Source organism: Giraffa tippelskirchi, chromosome 5 (assembly GCF_054371585.1).
Source record: "Giraffa tippelskirchi isolate mGirTip1 chromosome 5, T2T-mGirTip1v1.2.pri, whole genome shotgun sequence".
In the NCBI taxonomy this organism is placed as follows: domain Eukaryota; kingdom Metazoa; phylum Chordata; class Mammalia; order Artiodactyla; family Giraffidae; genus Giraffa; species Giraffa tippelskirchi.
In genome coordinates this window covers 330,567-356,723 of record NC_137279.1, presented here as the reverse complement: position 1 = coordinate 356,723, position 26,157 = coordinate 330,567, and the positions used below count along the sequence as shown (strand labels likewise).

The following is a 26,157-nucleotide window of genomic DNA, read 5'->3' as shown; positions in this document are numbered from 1 at the left end:
GCCGAGAAACAGATCATTCGTGTGACGCTGGTGGGAATGTGAAATGGTGCAGCCCGTTTGGAAAACAGCTGGGTGGTTTTCTTTAAAACACTAAACCCTCGACCACCCACATCCGTGCTCAGTCCCCCAGCTCCATCCTACATACTCTTCGTTTATGAGCTCATCCAGTCACCACAGGGCCCCTGGGAGGCGGTGCTGGATTATCGTCAGTTTACAAAGGAAGGAACAGTGTCTCAGAGAGGTTAAACGGCTTGCCGAACGTCACACAGCTCCAAAGAGCAGACACCAGAACTCGAACCTGGGAATCCGGCCTGAGTCCACTCTTAGGGCCACTGTACTACAGGGCCTCTTTATTTAGTTTTTAATCTCATAATATATTTTAGTGTTTTTTAATTGGAGGATAACTGCTTTACAATACTGTGCTGGTTTCTGCCCTACACCCACATGGCTCAGCCATGTGTACACACGTCCTCTCTCTCGTGAACCTCCCTCCTGCCTCCCACCCGTCCCAGCCCTCTTGGCTGTCACAGCACCAGGTTTGAGCTCCCGGCATCTCACAGCAAATTCCCACTGGCTATCTCTTCTACATATGGAGATGCATATGTTTCAGTGATACTCTTATCAAGGCCTCTTTCAGAGTCTCCTGGACAGGGCCTGCTGTGAGCAAGGCTGGACCAGGCTGTCTGGAGCCTGGGTGGCCGAGGGCAGCTTGGGGGCTGTGGACGGCCCCCCTCCCCTCACCGGGCGGAGTGGTCAGGGCTGACCCTGCCACGCAGAGCGGCCTCCCGAGAGGAGGGCTTCTTGGTCTCAGTTCAGGCTGTGCAAAGCCACAGGGCTGCCCAGGCCAGTGGCTGGCAGCGCCGCTGATGAGCTGGTCTGCCCTTCCCCTTGGCCACACCCAGGACAGCCACGTCCGGGCCGACCGCGGGGGGAGGGCAGGCAGTCTGGAGCAGGAGTCGGTGTGGGCCTCCCTGATTCATCACGGAGGGTCCTGCTGTGGGGAACAGACGTCAAGTGTGAGGATGGTGCTGGGAAGCGCCGGGGCGGTAGGGTGGGCCCCTTCCAAGGTCCTCCCCGTCTGTTCCCTCCCCGCTCCCTCCTTCTCCAGAGGCTTGGGTGCCCGCACATGCCTCAGGAAACAGCTCCTCGGGGTGAGCAGCCCTACTGTGGGCCGGGTCCCTGCGGCTTGCCTCGGCTGGGTATCTGGCTGTCTGCGTGTCCTCTGAAACGGTCAGGGCGTCTGGCCGAGATGATGAATTCCTCAGGGACAGACTGTGCGCGTGTAATTCAATCTGAGCTTGACCAACACAAATAAACACTATGGACGTCAGGGCTTTAAACAAAGTTTGATTGTTTACTTTTGAGGGGGGGCCCATCTGTGGAGGCTCCCAGCGATGACCGAGCTCTGGGCAGGCTGGCCTGGCCCAGATGCGGGAGGAGTAGCTAGGAGGGGATGCCCAGAAGGACACGGCCGGACGCCACCCCTCAGGGTGTCCACGGGGCAAAGGGCCTCCGCTGTCCTGGAAAAACTCACCCCGCGTGTTCTCCTGCAGAGCCTGAGGGCCCTGCCCAGCCTCCTCGCTGGCAGTGAGCGGGTCAGATGGGCACAGATGGCCCACTTCGCTGGCAGCAGCGGGGACTTCAGGATGGAACAGGAGCCTGCCCCCACGTCTCCGGATTCCAGCCCTGAGCTCTCCGGGCTACACTGCTCTCCGGAGCCAAGAATCTGGCCTGGGGCCCAAGTTCTGCAGGCCCGGGAGGGTCTGTTTGTCACAGAACCACCTCGAATGCTCCAGCCTGGAGGCGCCCCACATTCCTGCTGCCCCGGCTTCTGCAGGTCCTGCCACACATCTCAGGTCACGCACATGTGAATGAGACACTCTGTCATGAAGGCCTTTGCCCGAAGGTGCTCAGGAACGGGACCTGTGCAGACATGGGGACGTCGGAGGGATGACGGTATGATTGGATGTCGGCAGCCCTCAAGGACGCGCATAGCGCACAGCCCCCTCCCGCGACCGCTGGACAGGGTGTGGCGGGCACCCTGTGCTAAGCTGCTCAGACCGTCTGCAGCTTTTCCACCGTGATAAACGGTTCCGCAGAGAACATTCTTGCCGCTAGACTCTGTACACATTGATGAGCACTTACTTAGGATAAATTCCTATGTAATCCCTCTTTAATAGTGGCATAAACAAAACCATATTAGGAAGGGGAATTTGCTGCAGAAGAAAAATAAAAGCTACAATAAGCGATTCTCATCCAAAAAAAAAAAAAAAGGAAGCTGGCCTGGCCCCCAGTTCTCAGCTGTGGGCAGCCAAGGAGCCCCTGCAGAGCTGGGCTCCCCGAGCCAGAGGCCAAGGGCCCTCAGCTGGGTCCCTTCTTCGGGGCCTGGACCTTGCTGTGAGGGGTGAGCACGCTCGCAGAGGCCCAGAGGATGCCCAAGGACATGGACCTGGCTGTCCGGCAGGTGAGCCAGGCCACAGTGGCCTCTGCTCAGACCTAGCCTGCACGACCTCCGCCCCATCGCGTTCCCACTCCCTGGCCACCCCCACCCCCCTGCACGTCCCCAGGGAGCACCAGGCCCAGCGCTGCCCTCACGCTGCCAGGGCGGGCGGTTCCAGCCCGGCCAGGCCCAGAGGCCAGCAAAGCTCAGCGTGCGCAGGGAGCCCGCACCACGGTCAGCAGGCCTGGCGGGGACGGAGCAGCCCCGGCTCCTCCACCCTCGAGGGGGCGGGGTGCACGTGGCGGAAATGGGTGCCGAGGGGCTGTGAAGCTCAGGAAACGCAAGGCTCGGTCGCCTTAGCAACAGGCCACCAGGGTCAGCGGCAGAGCAGAGGCAGCTGCAGGCTGGCGCTGGAAAAGAGGCCACAGCATCCGGGCTGGGTCCCAGGGACAGGGCCTCCCGCTCCCACAGCCAGGCTCCAGGGAGGCAGCCGGAGCTCAGGGGCGACAGGGCCACCACCACCTGGGGGTCGGCCCTCAGACAGCCTGGGGACGACCTCTAGCAGAAGCCGGGCCGTGAACAGGGTGTCCCGCCCCGGGTGCTGGGCAATGTCCCAGCCGCTCTGAAAACTCACCTCTCGTCTTCTCCGAGGACAGCCTCGGGGGCGTGAGCCTGGCTGGGGGCCCCTTCCCGACGCTGTCCTATGCCTCCCACCAGCCAGAACTGCAGGCCCGACAGGGACGGGCCGTGTGGCCAGACGCCCCTGGGCCCAGAGGGCACAGAGCTGGGTGTCCCGACCCTGGCAGCTGCTGGCTCTTTGGGTTTGCTGCCCTGTGCGGGAGGCCGGGGTGGCGCTGGGCATGGCCACACGTGGGCCGCGGTCCCACCAGGGAGAACCGCACTCACAGGAGAGGCCAAGCGCGCCCCCCAGGATCAGACGGCTATGTGATGGCTCTCTCATAGTAGATAATCCCAGCAAACAGCAGCAGCGTGAATTACAAATCACGAGGGATGAAACAGATGCCGTATTTACGGTTGGAACCTTGTCACATAAATGCCCCCAGTGGTTCTCCAATAGCCCCGTGAAGCAGGCAGGCAGGGGACAGTGTTCCCTGTGCTTCGCAGATAAACTAAGCAGCACACTGACTTGTCCAGGGCCGCCCCGGTCAGAAGCCTCCAGGGCCTGGCCCTTTGGCCTCCGCCAGGGTGAGCCAAGGGTGCGCTTGGAAGGAGGCTGGGAGGGCCTCTGATGCCCCCTGAGGTCCCGACAGGACAGCGCCCCCTCCTTCCCGCTGCCCCTGCGCCCAGCACCCCGCACCGTCCCTAGATGATCACGCTTCTCTCACCAGTCGTTCCGTGAGCCACTCCTCCACTTAAGGACGCAGTCCCTCTCCTGCACCTCCTCCCCACCCCGCTTGCCCCAGTTTAGGTATGGACTCCGGGTCTGCAGGAAGAATCCAACTGACCTCAGTTTCGGGCAGATCTGTGATATTATATCCTCCAACAATGCCTCGTGTCAGTCACTTAGAGCGTGTGAATTCAAGCCAGGCCTAAAATAGCAGAAGAACAGAAATACACCTGAAGGACCAGAGACATCCCGACACGGAAAAAAGCTCAGGCCGGGTTCAGGCAAAGCTGGTGTGTTTTTTTTAATTTTTTCTATTTTTTTAATTAACTTTGTGGAAACCGCCTTAAAATTAAGAGAAATATTCCCAGTTTCAGGACAAAGCACTTTCCCCACCTGAGCCACCTGAGAGTGACCTGCCGACCTCAGGCCGCCACCCCGTGATTCAGGGTTTGCTCCCTGTGAGCCAGCACCTTCTGCAGAACCACCACGCAGCCTCCCGGGGAGGAACCGCGCTCAGGCGTCGTCACGGGGTCCTAGTATTCTTTCCGAGCTTGGTCGCTCTCTACAGGGCTCTTTGCAGTAAAGAGACCCTGTCCAGCCTCACAGACTGCATTCAGACCCCGTCTCCTCTAAATAACTATGTAAAGGCAGACACACCCTTGGCAATCTAGAGCGCCTCACAGATCACAGAGGGTCATCTTCAGCCACCTCCGAAGTGGAGACAAGGGCGAGGCCTTGACACCCTCGAGTGTCCCGGGGCTTCGCGCTCCCTGGAATCGTTTGCTTCAAGAACAGAAGGTGAGGTTAGCTCTGGACACAGACTCCTTCGCAGAGCCCAGCCCCCCAGGGCCGGCCCAGGCATCAGAGGGGTTCTCGCTGTGGCCTGACCCCCCCTGCTGCCTGTCCGCAGGGCTGTGACAGGGCCTGACCGAGCCCGGCAGCAGGGGGAGGGGATGGCCTGGTGTGCCTGGCACAGGGAGGAAATGCCCTTCTCCCGGGGGTCCTGCTCACAGGAAGCAGCTGGGCAAGGGGCTGAGGGGGCCCGCCCTGCACAGCTGTGGGGCCTCAGCCCCGCCCCCGGCCCCCCATTCAAGCCAGTGACCTAGAGGCCCCCTGGAGACTTCCAGGCTTTCAGGCCAGAGAGACCCCAGGGAAGGGAGGCCCCCAGCGGAGCCCCCTGAACACCCCCTGTGCACCGGCTGTTGCTTGCATTACCTCGCTGAGTCCTAACAACTTCATGGAGCGATTAACATCCCCGCTTTACAGGTGAGGAAACCGAGGCCCGAGGAGGTGAAACCACACGCCCAGCGGCAGTCCTCAGGGGACCTGAGTCTGCCCCACCCCGCATGTGGCCGGTGCGCTCAGGGCCCTGCGTGTATGCGCGGCACAGAGACCCTCCCAGGAGCTGCCGGGGCCCAGACGGGCCGGACGCCCCCCGCGCAAGTCTCAAGAGGGACAGACACAGCGCCGCTCAGACGGGTCAACGCCACAGCCTTAGGACGCGGTGGGAGCTGGTGCTGGGTCAGCAGGTCAGGTCTCCCCTTGGGACCCACCAACCCGGGACAAGAAGCGGTGCCCCGGGACGTGGCCGCCCGGGGGCTCAGCGCAGGCGGGGTGAGGGGCCGCAGCAGCCGCCCCGCACGCCCCCCAGGCCCACCGCCCCTGCTCCCTGTGGCCCGCACTGCCTCCCCTGACAGCCCAGTGCTCATCCGCGCTGTCTGCACACGCAGGCGCCTGACTGCCAGCTGAGGCAGACAGGATGGGCCCTGAGACCCCTCTCTGAGCGCTGCGGTGGAGCGGAGCAGCGGCAGGGCTCCGGCCGACCCCCCTGCCCTGTGACGCTGGCCCCTCTCTCCTGAGCAGGCTATGAGCCCCGTTCACCCATCAAGGCCCCTCCGGTGGCTCAGGTCTGGGGATGCCCCACCAGGGAGCCTACAGAGACAACCCCCTGTGCCCACAGAGGCTGCCTCCCCACTCGCAGTGTGGGGTGCCTGTGAGCCCCTGCAGCTGGCAGCTTCCCGTGTGACCAGCAGGAAGGGCAGGGTGGGGAGGCCTGGACACTGATTTCCCAACTCCGCCCGGTTCAAGATCCTAATCAGAGTCCTGGGAAGGGCAGCTGGTCACCTCCTGTCTTCCGGTGGCTGAGGGGTGGGGTGGGGATGATTCCAAAGCACCGAAAATGAAGCTGTGCCCTCTGGGATCACAGGTGGGTGAGCGAGCTGCGGAACACCCACAGGAAAGAGCGTGCAAAAGGGTGTGTCCAGAGCTTTGATTGAGATGGAAAATGCCTGAGCAAATATTAAACAAAAAAGCAAAAACACAATTGTAGGCAGAGAATACACCGAAGTGAGAGAGGAGCTCTCCCAGAAAGAGAAGAAAGAGCAGCCGGGAGCTGAGAGTTTCTCCTGGGGGCGGGCAGGCTGCTCAGCGCTGCGCTACTGGCCCATCGGGGCTCCACCAACCAGGAGAAAGGACAATTGTTAGAACTCAGTGGGAGGACCCATGGCAGGGAGTCTCAGCATCACGCGGCTGACTCCCAAGGGAAGTGGGGTCCCTGGGGGTCTGCGGTGGGCAGGGAGACAGCCCCGGGGGGCAAGCACCTTGATGAGCCAGGGGCAGGCTCCCTGGTTGCTGAGGCACCCCTCTAGGCAGGAGCACAGCTGAAGTACTGAGTGGGGGTGTGAAGCTGAGAGCCCTGAGCAGCGTCCCTGGGTGCTCAGGGGCTGGGGGGCCCAAGGGGAGGGTGTGGTGGGCTTCCTGGAGGAGGCAGGCCTGGCCTGGGCCTCCAGTGTGAGCTGGGTGAGGACGCAGCTGTTGGTGATTTGTGCAGAGAGGCGAGGGTCCTCAAAGAACACAGTGAAGCTGTCAGAGCCTGGGTTTGCTGCAGTCCAGATGCCACGGGAGATCCCCCGAGCTAGGGGATGGGGGCGGGGCGGGGGCCTGAGAGCAGGACCCAGAAGCTGAGGGCAGCGGCATTTCCAGCTGATCTTCCAGAGGAAAGTCTGCGAGGGGCCGCGGGGCGCGCTGGCGCTGATTCTGGGCTCAGTTCGGTGAACTGGGGGCGGGGAGGGTCTGGCGCCCCTGGTGACGGAACGCTGGCCTCGCCCTCCCCACCCCGGGACTGGGGGTCCAGGCTGACCACGGGCACCACGAAGCAGGGGGTGGGCACAGCCCCCACCGTGCTCGGGTCCCAGGGACTCCACTAGTAAAAATGATTGTAAAACGCTCTGCAAACAGCAAGGCTGCTCACAAGAGAGGGATTCTTCCCCACAGAGGGGCTGCAGTTCCTGCGGGGTCCGCCTGGAGAAGGGGCCCTTCTGTTCCCCCGCGGTCTGGGTGGACGCCACGTCCCCGGGAGAGTGCACCGGGCCCCGTGCCCGCGGCTGGCAGCTGCCCCCGCGCAGCACAAGGGCGCTTTGTGTGTCTCCCTGGCCTGGCGCTGGGGCTGCCAAGACCCGCGAGGGCGCGGGCGCCGGGCACTGCAGGGCGACGAGCTGCAGCCAGACACCCCCCGAGCCCCCGCCCTGCGGCCCTGCTCACGCCACCCCTCGGTCTCCCTCTGAGAGGGCCCACCACCGCCTGCCGGGGGCCAGGACCCCAAGACGCCCTGAGGCTCGGAGCCTGTGAGCACTTCCCCTGATACGAGGGTCTCGGCAGATATGGTCGGGTTTCAGACCAGTGATGGGTGACCCCGGGTGATCCAAGGGGACCCGATCCAGTCACACAGACCCCTCACAGCAGAGCCTCTTTCACAGCTTCAGAGACAGAGGGCGGTGTGGGGAGGGCCTGGGCGTCCTGCTCCTGCTCAGAAACGGAGGAAAGGTTTCTCAGAAGCTGCTGAGCGAGGAGCCCCGGAGGAGCACGCCCAGCCACGCGGGGCCTTAGCCGGGTGGTCCCCCAGGGCCCAGACCTCCAGAGCCGGGGGCTGCAGGGCGGGCGGGGAGCCACCCAGCAGGTGGGGTCGGCCCCCCGGGACACGCCCCCCACCCCCGAGAGGTGGGGAGGGGCGGGAGCAGGAGGAGCTCTGACCTTGGCCCCGACCCAAGGGGAGCCCCCCAGAGCCCATGCTCAGCCTGGCCCCACGGGCGGGCGGCCTGCTGGTCACCCCGAGGCTCTGCCACGGTCCCGCCCCCTAACCTCAGGCGCCTGTTCAAACAGGAATCGAGCCCTCACTTTGCAGACTAGGAAACAGAGGCTCAGAGAAGTGGAGGGGGCGATTCAGGCCTGGAGCACACGCCCTAGGCATCAGATTCCACCAGCCTCCGGTTCGGGGCTCCAGGGGTCACCCCGCTACACCCTCGCACCTGTGGGGTCGGCTGGGGTACTCCGCCCCCAGGCAGCGCCTCTGTGCCCGCCCCCCGCCCAGCCCAGCTGCCCCAGGAAACCACACCGGGCAGAGGCCACCCGTGGGGTGAGCTGGCAGCCCTCTGCCATCCAAACTTCTCCAAGGGGTTCCTCCGGGTCACGTGTCCTGCCTCTGTGTTTCCTCAGGAGCGAGCCCTGGGCGGCTCCCCCGTGCTACCCTCTGCCCAGCCCGTCACCTCTGAACAAGGCGGCCACTCCCCACGGGTCAGCGCAGCTGAGTCGAGGGCCCAGGCTGCCCGTCTCGGCAAACACTGCTCACGAGGCCCACGCATCACCTCCCTGACCACCCAGCACCTGTGCAGCTTGCACCCCACTTTTCAGAAGAGGGAACCGACACGCGGTCAGCAGGCACAGGGGGTCCAGGATCCGGACGACGGTCGTGGCCCAGAGCCCGCCTCCTCCCTGGGGCCCCCGGCTTTCTTACAGACAAGACCCGGAACAGAGCCCCGGGGGCGGCACCAGCCCAGCGGCCTGCTCACCTCCACCCCCGCAGCCTGGAGCCCGCCCCAGCCCAGCCCAAAGGGACCCGACACAGGACTGCTGCCTGCGAGCCTCCCGAGGGAAGCTTGGGGCTGGCTGTCACAGGCAGGGTACAAAGCGGCCAGTTCCGCCAGGACCCCTCGGCTCTTCCTGCCGAGATGCAGCTGTGGCCTCCCCGCTCCCAGGCCAGGCTGCCCACTCAGTCCCGGTGCAGCCCGCTGCGGAGGGGTCTCTCTGCAGGGCGGGGGGAGTCACAGGGCTTGGAATCAGAGCCTCCCAGGCGTCCGTCAGCATCTGCCTCCCAGGCCTCCGCCCAGCCCAGCGTCTGCCTCCCAGACCCTCGCCTGCAGAAGCCCCTCCTGCTGACAGCACCCTGACCTGAGGTCCCAAGGTGGGCTCGCCTCAGCCCACCAGCTGCTCTCAAACTTAATCGTTCTCAGTTCTCAGGTGCCTTTATTCTGATCTTGAAGATCTAGCACCCAGGCTGATGGCACAGGAGCTCCTGCCTTCAGGGAGAGCCCCCCAAACTCACGCGGGAGGCAGAGCCCACCCCCAATAGCACCTGCCGTCTGGGCAAACAGACTCAGAAGGAAAACCTAGAACACTGATGATGGGAAGTGAGGCCAGCCGCCCTGCAGGTTGATCTGTAAGCCCAGGAGGCTGACACGCCTGTCAGCTACCGGGCCAGCAGGGAGGGAACCGGGACGCGAACCCTCCCAGAGCTGGGTGTGGCAGCCCGCGTCCCTCATCCCTTCTCCCCTCGAGGGTGGGGGCCCTGCTCTCCCAGCACGGAAACCTCACCTCGTCTAGGACAGTCCTTGACTGACCACTCCCACTGTCCCAGCATTAAGGGGCTGCCGACAGCATCCCTTCCAAACAGAGGGGCGGACTTGGGGCAGAGTAGGGCCCCCCAAGGCTCCCGGGGTCAACGCAGGGACTTGGGGTCTCAGCAAGAGGAGGTTCAGGGCACCAGGACCCCACCCCACTCAGCCCCAAGCCAGCCCCTGGGTGGACGCCCCCTCGGACCTTGGAGGGAATGAGGGCTGGTAGCAGCAGGGCGCTGACTCACCCCAGGCCCAGGGTGGCCGCGTGCCCACGGGGCTGGCCCGGAGCGCAGCTGGGCCTCGGGGCTCAGGACATGGACCCCGGAGCTGTCCAGGCCCTCTGTCCAGGGAAGAGGGCCTGCAGGGCAGGAGGTGGGTTTAGGGAGTCTTCACCCCTCAGGGTCCTGTGGGGCGAGGCCCCGGGCAGCACAGTCCCAGCCCACCTGTCTCCCTCTGGCTGCGTCGTCCCCTGGCCCGGAACCGGTCCAGATACAGAGCCACTGGGCTGGCCCAGGATGCCCCCAGGGCCAGCGGGCAGTGGTGGAGGAGGAGACGCCCGGGGCTGCCCCCAGCCCCCAAGGCGCAGAGCAGCAGAGGCCCCCCGCGGCCCACACATATACACGGACAGGGACCTGCTTCTGCTGGGAGGCTGCGCCCTCTCGTGGCAGCAGTGGGAAGACGCAGCAGCTGCAGACAAAGGGTGACCTGTCCTGCCTGGGGCCCCGGACGCTCCGCAGGGCGGCACCAGCCCCGCCTGGGCAGGGGCGTGGGCAGGCATGACCCTGCCCCCGAGGGCTCCCAAATGGAGCCCCCGAAACGGAGGGGACCCCACAGCTTCAGCCCCCGCAAACTTGCCCTTCCGCCCAGTGGGGACCCAACGCCCTGCTCCCAACTCCTCCACCAGGAAGCCAGGGCCTCCTCGCCCCACACGGGGCTCCAGGCAGCCCCAGTGTCCAGCCCTCCAAGGGCACACGGCCAGTCCTCCAGCTGGACCGGGAGCTCCCCGCGTGGCGGTGGGACTGACCAGGGGCCAGTTCCCGCCAGCACTGTCCCCTCCGCGGCTCCCAGGCGCTCTCGCAGGCCTGAGCGGGGCGGCCGTGACCAGCCCAGTTACAGGGGAAGCTTGGCTCCAGAGACCAGCCTCGCCCCTGAGTGGATGCTGAGCATCATCACCCCATCACCACCAGCCCAGCGAGCTAGGACAGGACGGTCCCCGCTGGGCAGCGACGCCCGCCACCCTCCTGCCCTCCCATGGGGCTCCACCCCCAACAGGAGGCCTCTTCACCCTCCTCCAGCAAAGCCCAGGCCAGGTGGAAGCAGCTGCCTCTCCCCCAGCCTTCCTGCAGAAGCTCGTCTGAGGGTGCTCAGGTGATCACAGGAATGGGGCTGTCCCGCCGGCCACTCCTGGGCTCTAGCGGCTCCTTCTTTCCCATCTGAGTGGCGCGGGCCCGTGGTCCTCAGCTCACCTGCCTGAGACGTGGGAAGAATGACTTCCAGCAGGGGAGGGGTGGTGAGACCCTAGGACCCCCCCAGCAGGCGGGGCTCTGCAGGCGACCCCTGCCTGGAGGCCTGAGGGCCTGATGCCGTGGCCGTGGCCGTGGCCGTGGCCGGACGGGGCCCCGGCTGAGCTCACCTGCTTGGGCCTGGCCTGCGGGCTGGGCTCAGGGACATGGACAAGCATGCAGCCCAGCCTCGGGAGTCTTCCCAAACCACAGGCAGGGGGAGGTGGGGCTGAGCACGGGCTCATGACCCACGTCCAGCCGGGGGGCCGCAGCGGACACGCAGTGCGTCAGCACCACTGCTGGGAGCCCGGGGTGGCGCAGGCAGGATGAAGCCTGTTCTCCAGGGGTGCAATGTTCTGGGGCTCGATAAGGAGGCGGCACTAGGGACCCTGACGGGTCTCCAGCACAGGATTTGGGAGATGGGGCAACACCTGTGACGGCCCCCGGGCTGGGCAGGGCCTCGAGAGGAGAAGGGCTGCTAGGAGACCCCCCACCATCCAGAGGCGCCTCGGGGACAAGTCTGGGCCCAGAGAACCGAGATCTGGAGGCTGGGGGCTTTGGCCCTGCCTGAAACCCCGCCCAGCCCCACCCTCTGCCTGCCTCAGTCCTGGGAGCCTGCCCCCCACGAGGCTACCACCCCTCCCGCGTCGCCCCCCAGCCCTGCCCTGGTTCTGCTGCACGGTCAGCCCCGGGCTGAACCCTAGTTTGCTTGCCCACCACTCTCGTCCCTGAGCCTGGACGGCCCCGTCCCGGGCCAGGCGCGGCCCCAGCACGTGCTCAGTGAAGGACCAAGCGCTGAGGCATCAGTGAACGTGGCGCCTCCATCCCGCTCGGCCCGAAAGCCCGTCTCCCACCCTCTGGACCTTCTCACGGCTGTCCTCGCGAGCACACACCCGGCAGGGCCGCCGCACCCCCCAGCGGCCCTCGGCCGCCCGCTGACCCCCGGCTCGGTTGCCTCTGGGGCCTTCCCCCCGCCGGGGCCCCGCCAGCCTCTCCCCCTCTGGCCTGTCTTCCGGAAACACCTTTTTCCTGCCTGCAGGCTGCTCTGCTTCCTGCGCAGGAAGAGGGCCTTCGGATGGGAAAGGGTTATTTATAGCGCCTCACTGGGGGCAGGCCGATGGCCCAGGGCTGCAGGTGAAGCCTCAGGCCTTGTGAGGGTCTGACCCCCGAGGAGGGAAGTGGGGTGCCGGGATGAGGGCAGGCCCGGGAGGCGGAGGTCAGACACCGACCGGTCCCCCAGCTTCTCTGCGTCTGTCGGGGACCCCACAGCTTTCCCCGGTCCCCAGACGGGAACTCTCAGAACTGCGGCAGCAAAGACTCACAGGACTGACTCCTGAGAAGAACCCGGAGACCAACTCTGCTGAGGCTCGGTGGGGAGGGAGTCCGTCAACAAGGGTACACGGGCCATTAACACGGGCCTCGCAGGCCACAGCGACAACCGACCTGGCGCCACCCTGCCGCATCCCGTGGCACAAGGCGGGCGGGAAGTGAGGGGCTGAACCGTGTCATCAAGAAGACGGTTGAAACGCTAACCTACGTCGTCGCAGAGCGTGACGTCATTTGGAAACAGGGTCCCTGCAGCTCTGAGTGGTTGTGACCCTGGAGCAGGACACCCGGGTCAGGAGAGGGAGACTCTGGACACAGACCCCGCAGGCCGACGCTCAGGGCAGCGGGCTCGCTCTCACGGGAGGACTCCCTCCAAGGGTCCTTCCCAGCGGGCCGCCCGCCGCCAGCAGCCACCCGTCCCCTCAGAGCCCAGAGCACGGGCGGGAGCCCCTCCAGTGCCCGGATCTGAGCCAGAGCGTGGACCCTCGGTCGGACCTTCTCTGGAAGCCTCGGTCTGAACCTTCCGCTCTGGGAGGGACGAGAAGGCTCCGCGGCCACAGACAGGGAGCCAGGACTCGGGGAGCCGTCTGGGCAAAAAGGAGGCGACACGCCACCTGGAAGACCTCCAGCTCGTCTTCAGTCCCCAGACCCCGAGAGCCTCTCGACGCGGGTGGGTGTGACTCCCCAGGCAGGAAAAGCATCAGGAGCTGCCCCCACGGACAACGTGCATCCCCACGGCAGGAGTGGGAAGGAGCAAATCACGCCACTCGCCATGGATGAGCCTCAGAAGCCACTCGCTGAGTGGAAGAGGCCAGACGCGCCCGGGGCCCGCTGCGCAGCCTGGCTCGTGGAGTCCACAGGCAACAAGCGCACAGCAGTGAACCGACGGCAGAGGCGCTGACGGCGGGGCTGGGCCGAGGGGAACGCCCTGGGTCTGCACTGGGGCGAGGTCACTAAGCGCTGCTCAGGCTTAACAGCTCAGCAGACGGACACTTACGGACACTTACGAATGTGCGTCTCACTATAAATCACGCCTCAATGAAAACAGAATAGGGAAAAAGGAGAAAAGGGTCTCTTCCCTCTGGGTTGGAAGGAAAGGAGAGCCTGGGCCGTGCGGTGCCGCGGACGGTGCGGGGGGGTTCTCCTGCTTCCCTCTGGACCGCGTCTCGCTCAGGCTCTGCTCGGGGCCCAGCTGGCCGGCTCGGGGCAGCAGCGGGCACCACCCGACGTGAGGCGGGCAGAGGGCACGGCCCTCCCGGCTCAGACATCGGGCCTCCGTTCCGCCTCAGAGGCCCCGCTGCGCCCTCCCTGGCGCCCTGCTCCCACGGCAACAGCCACACCGGGACTTCAGCTCCTGAGGCTTGAGCTCGTTTCAAATCTCCCACCTTCCCGTGTCCTCTGCCTCGGCCACACCCGCGGTCCCTTCTTGCGAAGCCGGGGCTGCTTATGAAGCCCTGGAGACAGTGGGGGCCGGGGGGGTGCACAGACTGTGCCCAGGGGCCCGGTTCCCTGCACTGCGCCCCCCAGCCCCGCCCAGGGGCCTGCAGGCCAGGAGGCCCCGAGGACCACACAACTTAGAGCCACCCCCTCCCCCGCCCCGCTCGGACGGACGCACACCCCCTGGGCATAAATCCACGCAGAAGCACGGTCTGCGGGGCTGGGCAGGGAAGCATTCGTGGCCAGCTTGCTTTGTCCCCAACACCTGGCCCAGCGCCGTTTGCCCTCTGAGGACACATGCAACAGCCCTGGGGGCAGCGTGGGCACCAGGACCAAGGATGACAGTCGTGGCCAGTTGGAGGGGACCGCTCAGTGGCCAGGGAGAGCCAGGACCAGGAGCTCCTGCAGGCAGGAGAGGGACGGACGCCCACAGCTGCCTGGGAGAGGCACGGACGCCCGGGAGAGGGATGGACGCTCGGGAGGGGGATGGACGGACGCCTGGGGTAGGGATGGACGCCCTGGAGAGGGGACAGATGGACGCCCAGGAGGGGGACGGACGCCCGCAGCCTCCCAGCTATGGATGCCCCACCACATCCCCTGAGGCGTGCGTGAGCCAGGATTTCCTGACCTGAATGAGCCAGGACCCTCAGGCTGCTCCAGCTCCAAGTCCAGCCCAGCAGGCTCTCCTCCCTGCTGGGCTGCCTCGCCAGCCCTGCGGGCCCAGCGCCCCTCCCAGACCCAGACACGGAGGCCTCCGTCTCCACTGGACGTGGGGCTGGGTGTCCTGGCCCCTGTGGCCGGCTCGGAGGGGCCCTTTCCCCCCTCTCCCACTCACGCCAACCCTGGGGCACACCGGGCCCCCCTAGGGGCCACGGCCAGCATGAGGAAATGGGGTGACTCGGGGTGGCGTGGTCTTGAGAGACAAGGCCTTGTGGTGACACACGATAAGGAGCCGGGTAGCAGCGGAGAGACCGGGGCTCACGGGACCCGGGAGGGCCGGGGCGTAGGCGCCAGGCCAGCTGCCAGGCCAGAGTGCTCGCTGCGTCGCCAGACGGCACAACGAAGTTCATGCAAAATGGTTATTTTCAACTCTGAGGAGAAAATGAGAAACAGAACTCAAAATACAACGCTTTCACAGTGTTCCTTAGACTAACTGCGTAAAGTCTGCAGGGATGATAAGATTAAGTAGCTACTCTTAAAAGACAAATCTTAAGGACTTGTCAAAGTAAATGCAATAGCAAAGTTAGTAAAAAGTCGATGTGAGAGATTCCTGCCTCTGTGTAACAGACAGTTTACGCCACTGAAGATGCTGCCCACTGGGGCTGTGCAGGCTCGGGGTGGGGCGCTGGAAAGAAGAGGGATCCGGAGTCACACGGGATTCCCTAGAACTGTGTGGCTTTGAGCAAGTTACCCACCCTCTCTGTTATTGTTGTTCGGTCGCTAAGTCATGCACTGCTCTTTGGAACCCCGTGGACTGCAGCGCGCCAGGCCTCCCTGTCCTTGACTGTCTCCTGGAGTCTGCTCAAACTCATGTCCACGGAGTCCTACCCTCTCTGGGTCCTGGCTTGACCATCTGCAGAAAGGGGACGTAGGTCCTTCCTCCTCAGGGGCTGCCAGGAGGAGCGAATGAGATCCTGGAATGGGAAGTCAACCCACGGGGGCTGTTCACAAAACTAGAGGAACTTCCACAGGGGAGGCTTCAGCAAGAAGCAGCTGGGGACGCGGGGCCGGGCTCGTGGGGCTCCAGGCTGGCTGAGCTTCACGCACAAGGTCAGGCCACAACTGCACACGGTTTTGCCAAGAGAGAGGGTCTGCGTGCCACAAGCCCTGACGGCACGTCCTTCAAGTCTACGTCTGCACTCACCAGCCCCACCAGCTTCTAAAACAGAAGGCCCAGGGCTGAGGAGACTTCAGAGGCCCACAAGGGAACCTAGGTTCCAAAATACAAAATAAAACTGCAAAAACTGAAATTAACCAAAGCGACTGCATCTGTAAATCCTAACATCGTGCTAACTGAATCGATAATTAAATTTACTTTTCATACAATGCATTATATGTGAAAATAAGTGGCAGGTAAATATTTTCTCACATTAATTTCTGCTGAGGTGCAGGGTTACCAAGAAATAGCCAATATTAAATGATTAAGAAATGCATTGCCAATGTCCAAAGACTTTGAAAGGTGTTTTTAAAATTTTTACACCAAAAATATCTGTGCTCCTTGTGGGGAGCAGTGTGGGGTGCCAGGCGTCCTAGGGCTCTGGCCAGTGAGAGTGCCCAGCGGGCCTGGGGTCTGGGCTCAGCATCACCAGCCAGGCAAGCCTCCTGCCCTGCCCCTCTGCACGTCCAGACGCCAGGACACTGAATGCAACTCCAGCCTGCTGCCCAGGGAGCCGCCGCGGCCACCTCTTTGGGGGATGACCGACACGACCCAGGATGATACGCCGATAACTTGACTCCCCGTTTCGTCATCTTTAGAAAATACCTATGTTACTTGACAAAATCGTAGCAGGGCTTCCCAGGTGGCACTCATGGTAAAGAACCCACCTGCCAATGCAGGAGACTTAAGAGCCCCGGGTTTGATCCTGGGTGGGGAAGATCCCCTGGAAAGGGCATGGCACCCACTCCAGCACTCTCGCCTGGAGAATCCCATGGACAGAGGAGCTTGGCAGACTACAGTCCAAGGGGTCACACGGAGTCGGACACCACTGAAGTGACTTAGCACAGCACGACATGGTAGAAAAGAACTTCTTTCTGCGTCTCTTCCTCCCAAAGATTGATCTTCATTCTTCTTCCTGGTTATTTTCCACCTGTACTCATGGAGTTCCGGTCTCTTGTTTTAGGACAATTTGACGACTCTCTTCAATGGCCCACCGAACAAGACAAGCATGCTGGGGACCCTGTCCCTGCCCTCCTGCCCTCCCCAAGGCCACACCTGATGCTCTGTCACCCAGAGACCACCACCCAGACTTAACTCACCCAGAGACCAGCACCCAGACTTAACTCCCCAGAGACCACCAGCCGCACTTTACTCCCCAGGACCAGCACCCACACTTAACTCCCCAGGGATCAGCACCCACACTTAACTCACCCAGAGACCACCACCCACACTTAACTCCCCAGAGACCACCAGCCACACTGAACTTGCTTCAGGAGGACAGTGCAGGCCCTGCTCAGGGCTGGGGCCGGTGAGAGCGGTCTGTACCGGCCTCGGAGGCCACTCTCACTGTCCTCCTCGGTGAGACAGGGGCGGCACAGCAAGTCCCGAGGCCTCACAAGGCAGGGTGAGGAGGATAAGGAACGCGAGAAACACGTACAAGACTTTGCAAATACACGCTCACTTGACATGCAGCCTGGAACCGCTTGTACTGGTGGGGCCGCTGGTTAGCTCTCGGAACCTCAGCTCCTTCACCAGTAAAATGGGGAGAAGACCACTGCCCATCTCACTAAGAGGCTGTGCACTCAGCTCAGAGTACTTTGCCCCGAGGGCCCGCCTGGCCCAGTGTAAGGGGTCATGACCGCAGTTCCCTCGTCCAAGAGAGAAAGCCACAGCTCAGACCCCAACAGGACAGGCGGAGGGGAGGCGCAGCCCCCTGGAGGGAGCACTGGGAGATGTGAACACGGCCCGTGTGGGACACAGTGTCATCCGTGCGACTGTGGGGGACACACGTGTGTCAGTCCAGTGTCATTCGGGGTGACTGGGGGGGTGTAGGTCCTCGCCCTGGGGTAGTGCGTGGGCTGTGGTTCGGGAGACTGCCAGTGCGGGTGGGAGGGCGGGTGGAGAGGGAGACAGCATCGGAGCAAAATGGTACCCGAGTCCAGACATGCCCTGTGCCAGTCACAGACCTCTACTGACCAGACAGTTTTTCAAAATGAAACATTTTCAGGGAAAAAAGCCTTCCCACATCGGAAGGGCCCTGTTGTGCCCCTTGGGGCCGAGGAATCGGGGCCGGCCCTGACCACACAGCTGCCACCGTCCCCCAAGGACGTGTGTGTTGCGGGCAGGGTGTGGGGGAGGGCCGAGACCCCCAGAACTGCCCCAGATGGGGCCAGGTGAGCGGCTGCCGGTGGGTCCTAGCTGGGGCCGCGCCCAGCGGCAGGTCAGCTGTCTGCTTTGTCAAAGGAGAGCAGACAGAACAGTTGGCATCTCAGCAGCACCCAGAGCCCAGCCTCCTGCCCAGCTAACTCAATTATCTGCACCAGTGAGCTGGGCAGAGGCACTGGCGACCGGCGTGACAGTCACCTCCCAGCGTCTACCCCACGCTCTGCCCGGGTCTGCAAAAACTAGGGGCCTGCAGGGCGCGCGAGGAGCACAAACTGCAAGGAGCAAAGGACAGCCAGCCAGCCCGGCCTCCGGCCTTCCGGCAGCGCCCGCAGCGGCAGAGCGGCCTTGCCTGGCTGACGAGGCGGGACGCCCACGGAGGCCAGCGAGCGGGAGCAGAGAGCCGTCCCCCCAGACTCGGGTGGTCCCACTGGCCTGCGGGTGACCGTCCCGGGGAGGGGGCCGGCTCCACGGCTCCCGCCACCCAATCCCGCCCCCAGGGGATTTCCCAGCCTGGCCAGACCACGGGGATCACTGCGATGGAAGGGGCGGGCTGAGACCAGGAGCGTGAGGAGCAGCGTCTTAGGAGACAGGCATTTTCATCACACCCTCCTGGGGAGAGGCAGGGCTTCGGCCCTACGGATGGCACTGACGAGGTTAGGGGCAGAGTGTGACCCTAACTGCCGACAGCTGTGGACTATCCATCATGCGCTGAGGACTTCGCTGCAAAGTCAAGACCTGAACCTTGACTCCCAGTCTGCCTCGCTCCACGGTCAAGTTCCTACTGCGACGTCACCCGTCTTCCCAGGTCCTGGAGATCACACCAGTGAGCATGACCTGAAGGAGACGGGATGGGCGAAGGGCCCGGGGCCACACCTGGCGCCGCGTCCAGACCCTGAGAGGCTGCCACACTGCTTCTACTCACTGCTGACACAACCCTACCTGTGGGAAATCCCAAAGAATCCACACACAGAAGCCACAAGAGCGAAGAAACAAATGTTTCAGGGGACGAGATCAGAGCCCAAAAGTCAGCTGCAATTCTGTACACTGGCAGTGAATAATCCAAAGAAGAAATTAAGAAAACAACGCCACTTAGGAAAGCTTTCAGAGCGTCTAAGGACTGGGCAGCAGGACAGTCTGGCGGCCCCTTGAGGTGGAAACATCCCGTGATCCACGGCCCTTGCTGGGGGAGCCTGTGTCAGCTCCTTTAGTTTTTCCTGCCTGTTAGTGCCTCTCATCACCACGTTGGAGAGCGAACACGCTTGATGGGGGCGGATGGGCCTGAGGCGCGGGCCACACCCACAGCAGGCCCGAGCGACCTGAGTCTCTGGACCCAGGAGCCGTCTGGCTCCCTTCACGTCTCAAGAGTCACAGGAAACTGGGAGCAAAATCCCAGGCCCCTTGGAGGAAACGGGGCCTGAGTCAGCCTTCCCCGGAGGCGGGAGGAACAAACCAGGCCCAGAAAATTGTTCTTAGGGGGTGTTTTCCACTTGAGAAGCTGGTGGGGATTTTTTAAGTTGAAGAAGGAACTACAAGTATTTTTAAAGATGGTTCTGTGACTTTCTGGGGCCAGAAAGATGAAGTGCTATCTCCCAGTTCTCTCTCTGTGGTCCCGAGACTCTCAGAGCTGGGGCCGCCCCCACCGTGGAGACGCTCCCTCTTCCCTCGTTTCTGTTCCTCTCTCTTGCCGACGCCTGTGTAACACCTGCTAGGATCTGTGGATGGAGATACCAGGGACAGAAGCGCTCCGATGCACGCAGGTGACTGGGTGAGAGAGAAGGAGCCCTGGACCAGCAGAAGGGAGCCCTGCCTGCCAGGCCGTGTCTGCAGCTCAAGTGCCCTCTGTGGGCGGGAGGGCGGGCAGGGCAGGGGCCCGGATGGGAAGAGATCCCTTTGACTCGTTTTCCTAAAGGCCAAACCCATTAAGAAGTCAAAAGAACTTCAAAAGAAAAGGGAAGTGACACTGATGGAAAATGAAAGGAGGAAGAGAGACCAGTTTTAAAAGATGGACAAGAGATGTTTCTACCCCAGGCCATCCTGGGGCCGGAGCTGGGCTGACGCCAGAGGCTGCCATGGACTCAGGAGGGGCAGGTTTGGGAAGTGAAGGAAAACGCAAGGTGCCTACTAGGCGCTGGGCCTCATGGGTGGTCAGACAGGAGCCAGCAGGAGGGCGACACGGGAGAGAAACACACAGAACAGAATGTGAAACCCGCCAGGGGGAGCTCAGCGGGGGGGGGGCTGTTCCCTCTAAACCCCGCAGCTGGGGAAACCAGAGGCGGCAGGACAGCCTCCTGTGTCCTCCCCTGGCACAGGAGTGAGGACCACCCGCCCCCTGGTTAGCCAGGTGGTGAGCCACACAGGCTGACACTGGACTACCAACATCAAAAACCTTCCCCCCAAACCGCTGCTGAAAGCACAGACCTCTGTGACGCTTTGTCTGGGGAGGAAACGCAGTCACTGTGATTCCCTGTCTCATTTCCAAGTTTAATCCCGAAGACTCACAAACCCAAATTCAAAGCAGGAAGAAAAACAGAGCATGCATAAGCAGGCTGGAGTCCTCTCGCCTGACCTGAAGGGAGCCCAGGTCCCGGGACCCGCAGCTCTGCCCACTCGGGGAGGGGTCTTTGTGCGAAGTCAGCGGCCCCATTAGAAGCGAGTTGCAGGGACACCGCGTTGCAGAACCAGACGCGCACAAGAGGCCGACCCCGGCAAACCCTCTGCTTCTGCGCTCGAACAAGGCCGCGGGCTCCTCAGCATTGAATGTGAACGAGCCAATGGTGTCCCAACCGCTGAAACAGGAAGCCAGATAAACGGCATTGCCGCGGGGATGTGCGGCACACGCCCCGGGCTCTCTAAACAGAGTCCCCTGACTCGCCGGCTGAGGTTCCTATGTTGCGCCGGGGCAAGGAGCCCGTCTGCCCGGCAGGGGTCACCCCTGAACCTCGCCCCTCCACCCCGCCGCTCAGCCGCCCCTCTCGGCCGGAGCGGACCGGGCCGGGCCGGCTCCTTATCCTCCGACCAGTCTCCGTGGCTCTGAGCACAGCAGGGACCACAGGGCCCCCACACCCTTAGGTGGGCTCCGAGTCCGGCTGCTCCGGGAAGCCTTCTCAGGCGCGCGCCAAGGCCGGCCTCCGAGGACCGGCCCGAGGGCGCTTCTCCGCGCATCCCGGAGCCAGGGAACGCTCTCTGGAACAGCCGCCAAGGTCACCTGCCCGGCTGTTCACCGCGCTCGGCTGGGATGGAAGAAGATGCGGGCAGGGTGCGTGTGTGTGTGCGTGTGTGTGATAACGCAGCGCCCGCTATCTCTGATCATGGGATCTCAACACCCTTTAAACTACACCGCAAGGGAAAGAAAACGCGGCCCAGACGGGGTGGGCCGGGACGGCCCCCGACCAGCCGACTCCTGCACAGACGCGCAGCCCCGCGGGGACCTTCCCGGGAAGCCGTCCGCACACCGGTGCTTGTTCCAGCTCCTCTCCCGCTCCCCGCGCGCAGCCTCCCGCGGGCGCAAGACCACCTCCCGGGACTCGTGCCCAGCCCTGCAGGACCCCCCGGCCCCGCCCCGGAACCCGCCCGGCAACCGCCGGTCCCCGCGCGGGCCACTCACCCGCGCGCCTGCGCCCCGGGGCCCGGGCTCCGCGCCGCCGCCGCGCACAGCTGCGCATCCGGACCGCGCCGCAAGAAAGTTCTCGGGCTCCCGCGCCAGGTCGGGCCCCGTGGAGTCTCGGCGTCCACGCTCCGGCCGCGGGTGGCACTAGGGCTGCCGCCGGCGCCGGGCCCACTACGCTGAGAGAGGCGGCATCCCGAACAAAGTGCGTCCCCTGCCGGGCGCGGGGCGGAGCCTGCTGACCCGCTGCCCCGGGCACACGCCGGCCGCCTCCCCGGGCCAGGGGCGGAGGCTGCGCCGGCGAGCGCCCACTCCCCCCCGCCCCCCCGCGCTGTGCCAGTCGAACCCACAGAGGGGCGGAGGCGCCGGGCCCTTCCAGACTTTGTCATTGGAAAGCTATTCCCGTAACCCTTTCCTGCCTTCGCCTTCCGTCCCGCCTCCGCGGCCGCAGAAAGGCGGAGCTGGGTGGGGGGCAGGAAGCCTCCGCACAATCGGGCCTTTCCTAGGCTGGGGGACCGCCGCCCCCGCCCCGAGCGCCCTCGGGCTGCGGCCGCCCGGCCTTCCCGAGGCGCTGGGACAGATGGGTCGCCCCCCGCCCTTCCGTCCGGGCCCCCTTCCTTCCTCTCTGCTCCGCGGTCTGGCCTGGGCCGCGGGGGCAGAGGGGCGGGGAGACCCCAGCAGGCCTGGCAAGTAGCAGTGAAACGCCCGGGACTCCATCCCACCTCCTGACCCTGGCCTGTCCCGCCTCCTTCTAGGGCCTGGGACGGGGAGGAGGGCAGGACAGGGAAAGGAAGCCAGTGGACCCTCAGACTGGCTGGAGTGGGGGCCGGGCCGTGTGGCTAACCCCCGACCATGCCTCCCGGGAGGCCCGCGGAGGTCAGGTGGCCCCAGCTTCTGGAGACTCCAGCCCCTGAGAAAGGCAGCTGTGGGACCAAGGGGCCAGCAGCCTGGGATCAGGGGTGCGGCCAGCTCCACAGAACACGTGGACCGACATCCAGGGCCAGCTCCCTGGGAGGTCCCATCCGCTGCGGGCAGAGGGTCAGCAGAGTCCTGCCCAACCCCCACCAGCCAGTCACTCAGGTCACAGTGGCTGTGGACGCAGCGGGCGATACAGGGGCACTAGGCGGTAGACTGGCTGGGACATTGAGGAAGTTCTCAACTGATCAGAGAACACGATCTTAATGTCTTTTTTGCCCATGAAAGGAATGAGTTTTCTGTTTTGGTGGGGAGAGGGGCAGAGAGACTGTCTCAGAGGGACACACAGGCGAGTCCTTGCCCTGTGGATATAATGGCTCAAAGGCAGAGTGCCCAGGCTCAAGTCCTGGGTCTGCTCCTCACCAGCCGTGGGAACCTGAACAGATTCTTTGTGACCATTTTGGTTTCTTCATCTGTAACATGGTGTCATAACAGTTGCCATCTTGTCCGGTTGTTGGGAGGATTAAACATGATAATCTAGGTGGCACACACAGAATAGTGCCTGGCACTACTTAGTTGTTATTTTGATCTCTCAGTCCTGCAAGCCTGCATCGAGTTTGGCATTCACTGATGAGCTAACTGGAATCTCTTTGTTTTCACAGGTCCCCTGGCCTGCAATGGGAGCCTGGTCCTTTTAGAAGAAGCACCGTCCTGTCTCACAGTCTCACAGGATGGGCTGGCTGAGCGCCTTGCCTCTGAGGCCTGGGGACCAAGGATCACACAGCAGCCCCTGAGCTGCTCTCTAGTTCACCCCAAGGATGCCCTCGGGCCCCGCCCACACTGGTCTGTAGGGAAGACGGTGTTCCCGGGGTGCCGAATGGGGGAGAAGCCCAAAGCCGTGGTTTCCTGAGGGTGAAGTCTCTTCCCTCGTGGGATCAGTATTTCCCTCCCATTTGTGAGTGGCCGATCATACCAGTTCCCCAACCCTGCTCCTCATGTCCTGGTGTGGACCTCCGACGGTGAAGCACGTGGACAGGCGGGCACAGGGAGGAGCGGACCAGGCCTGGGTTGCTGCAGGGCAGAGGCTGTGTGAGCCCAGTGGGTGGGACAGGGCCGCGTGTGAGGAGCCACAGCGACCATGGGCGCAGCCTCCTCCGGGTGGGAAGCGGGAGCCCGCCCTGCCCAGGAGAGGCCTCTGCCAAGTGCCTGCCTTGTGAGTGCTTTTCCTCCAAACCCCTGATGACTCAGTCGCTCTGAATCAAGCAAATGGATTTTCCTTAAATATGAAAAGCAATAAGAAGCAAAAGCAAGGGCCTGGCTTCTGGGAGAGGAGGCTGAGGGGAGTGGAGTGGTGCCTGGTGAAGTGGGAGACAGTGGGATTCAGGCTCAGCATCGCCCCTCCCCCACCCCTAGGAGTCCTCCAGACCCTACTGACCTCCCAGAGACTCCTTAAGCCCAACAGCTGCCCTGGCCTCTTCCTCCATCCAGCTTAGAGCTGATCTGAATCAGGGCAGGAGATTGTTAACAAGAGGATTAACGTCAATGTGACAAATGGGTTTTAAAAAGTCAGCCCAACAGCCTGTTGTCACCCCCATGGCCTCAGACGTGGCTTGAGAGGAGCGCTCAGGCCCGGAGCTCAGCGGGTGGCGCTTGCAGGTCCGGCCTGATTTCCTGTGGCCCCACCCGCCTTCCTGCCCCCCTGAGCTCTGAGGACTGATGCTCACTTGTTTTAGGTCGGGGACGCCAGGGGTTTGCAGGGCCAGAGCGCCCACATCCCACGTGGTCCGTGAGGCCTGCTGCACCTTCCGGCTCTTGTCAGGCGTGCAGGGAGGTCTGCAGGGCAGGGCTGGAAGCACAGTGCATGGCTTTATTTCTTGAGCACTGGATCAGCGGCGTCAGAGTGAATCTCTGGCTTCCTCCTCAGAAGGACGGTGGAAAAATACTGGGCGTCAGAGGACTGAGTCCACGTTCAGCCAGGCCTTTGGCAGAACCTCTGTGTGCCCATCGGTGAGCAGGTGACACCGGGGTCCCCGCCCCCACCAGGGCCTGGGTGGGGATTCAGTGAGAGAGCGGAAGGGAGAGGGTGGGTCCCACACGCCGAGCACATACAGGAGACACGTGGTTGTCAGACAGAAAACACGTCTCACGCCATCCCGACCCCCTCAGCCTGCCTGTGTGCTCCGTGCTCAGACTGCCCATCCGCTAACAAGCCCGGGTCTCGGCCGCCTGACCCATGAGCGGGGCGGGGGCGGGGGGGGCGTCACGCCTGTGGGGGGGGCACGTGGATGTGGCCGGTGTGCCCTCTGCGGCCACCCCAGCCTCAGGCCCGGTGTCGACGGTCTGAGCTCCCGGGGGCCGGGGGCGCCTGCAGGAAGGTGCTGGTCTCTGTTTCCATCTGTCCCGGGAAGCAAGCCGTGGCCCGCGTCTGCCCAAAGACAGCTTCTCCAGGTGCGGGAGGGGAGGGCCTGCCGGGCACGGACAGGCTGGGCACAGAGGCAGCTCCGTCTCCAGCGCCCGGCTCTGGCTGGAGCCGAGCTGAGGCGGTTGTCACAGCCCAGGCCTCCGAGCTCCGCTGGGGGCAGCCGCCGCCCTGAGCCCTGAACAGCGCTCTCATCTCTGTCTCTGTTTTACAGGTGACGAAACTGAGGTCGTGGTCTTGCCCGAGTCCTCCAGCCGCCGGCGCTGGAGCCGGGACTTGCAGGTGGACAGCCCAGGGTGGAGCCAGCACTCCCGGCCACGTGGGCACAGAGCGAGGGGGCCGGGCTCTGAGCCCCCCCACCGGCTGCAAATGCTTCCTTCGTCTCTCTACTTAAGCGGCTTTGTGGGGTGTTGCTGACATACTGAAAGTTCACCCCGTCAGCGTGCAGGTCCGTGGTTTGTGCTCTGTCTGCAGAGCTAGGCAGCCGTGACCGCACCAGGCCCTAGAACGTGTCCGCCCCCCGGACTCTTCCTCTTTCAGTTGCTCTAGTGAGTCTCGACTCCCTTGTCTGTAAAATGGAAACAACAGCGCCTGCCTCAGGCCTGTCTCAAGCACGAAGTGGGCATGCCAGTGGCACATGGTAAATGGATGAGCTTATTACCGTGCTGGCCCCTTAGCGTCACCTTTATGCAGAGCTGGTGTGGCCTGGGAGACCATCGGACCCCATTCTCTCCTTCAGCAGAAACGGGAACCGAGGTGCCGGGACGCCCAGCTACGCACCGCTCAGGGCACGGAGCAAACTGCGCGGCAGGACTAGAATGCAGGTCTCCTGGGTGGCAGTTTAGTGCATCCTGCCTCCTACAAGCGCCTCCCCTGAGGCTCGCGGTGATGTTGCCAGCACCCCCGCTCTTTGTGGGGACCCCCTCGGCAATGCTTACCAGCAGGCACGGACCACAGGAGTTTGCTTGTGCTGGAGGCAGAAGGCCCAGGACTCTGGCCTTGGAGCAGAGAGCGCAGTTGCGGAAGGCTGGACATGGACTCCAGGGACAGGGTCCAAGGTGGCGGCCACGGCAGGGATGTCCGTGGTCAGGACAGAGGCGCATTGACTCAAAGTGCCCACAGGCCCACAGCTTCGTGGGCACAAGACCTGTGCGGTCACACAGACCCCACACCGAGAAGGAGCCGTGTGCGCTTTAACACTTTGCCGTTGCCATCTTCAAATCGCTAACAAGTTTTTAAACACAGGATCCCACATTTTTTTCACACAAGCCCCTGTAAACTGTGTAGTCAATTTTGCCCACGTGGTAGAGAGCAGAGCCCAAGCTAGAGTCTCAAGACCGCAGTAAGATACAGCGTTTCTCCACCCAGAACTTGCGTAGGAGCTGGCAGCATACGTGAGACCATTGTAGGGTCTTACTGCTCTGCGTTAAGAGAAATAAAATTTGCAAAACAGTT

General features: G+C 63.4%; 1 protein-coding gene and 1 long non-coding RNA gene across 7 annotated transcripts in view; one reads left to right on the top strand and one right to left on the bottom strand.

Moving 5' to 3' along the window:
- NAV1 (neuron navigator 1) overlaps positions 1–21,577 on the bottom strand; it is a 188,637-nt gene extending 167,060 nt beyond the window's left edge. For all 5 annotated transcript variants that reach the window (XM_081487256.1, XM_081487254.1, XM_081487255.1 and 2 more), the window contains exon 1: positions 21,369–21,577. The gene's annotated coding sequence lies outside the window, so the exon portion shown is untranslated. The remainder of the gene's footprint in view (positions 1–21,368) is intronic.
- Positions 21,578–21,688: 111 nt separating this feature from the next.
- Positions 21,689–26,157, top strand: LOC145505401 (uncharacterized). Of its 2 annotated transcripts, none has more exons than XR_014052986.1 (6): positions 21,689–21,752; positions 22,946–23,238; positions 23,697–23,939; positions 24,017–24,290; positions 24,917–25,342; positions 25,442–26,157. It is a non-coding gene; the product is annotated as an uncharacterized LOC145505401 (long non-coding RNA). The 2 variants fall into 2 exon arrangements; XR_014052985.1 differs by having other exon boundaries at positions 21,689–21,763.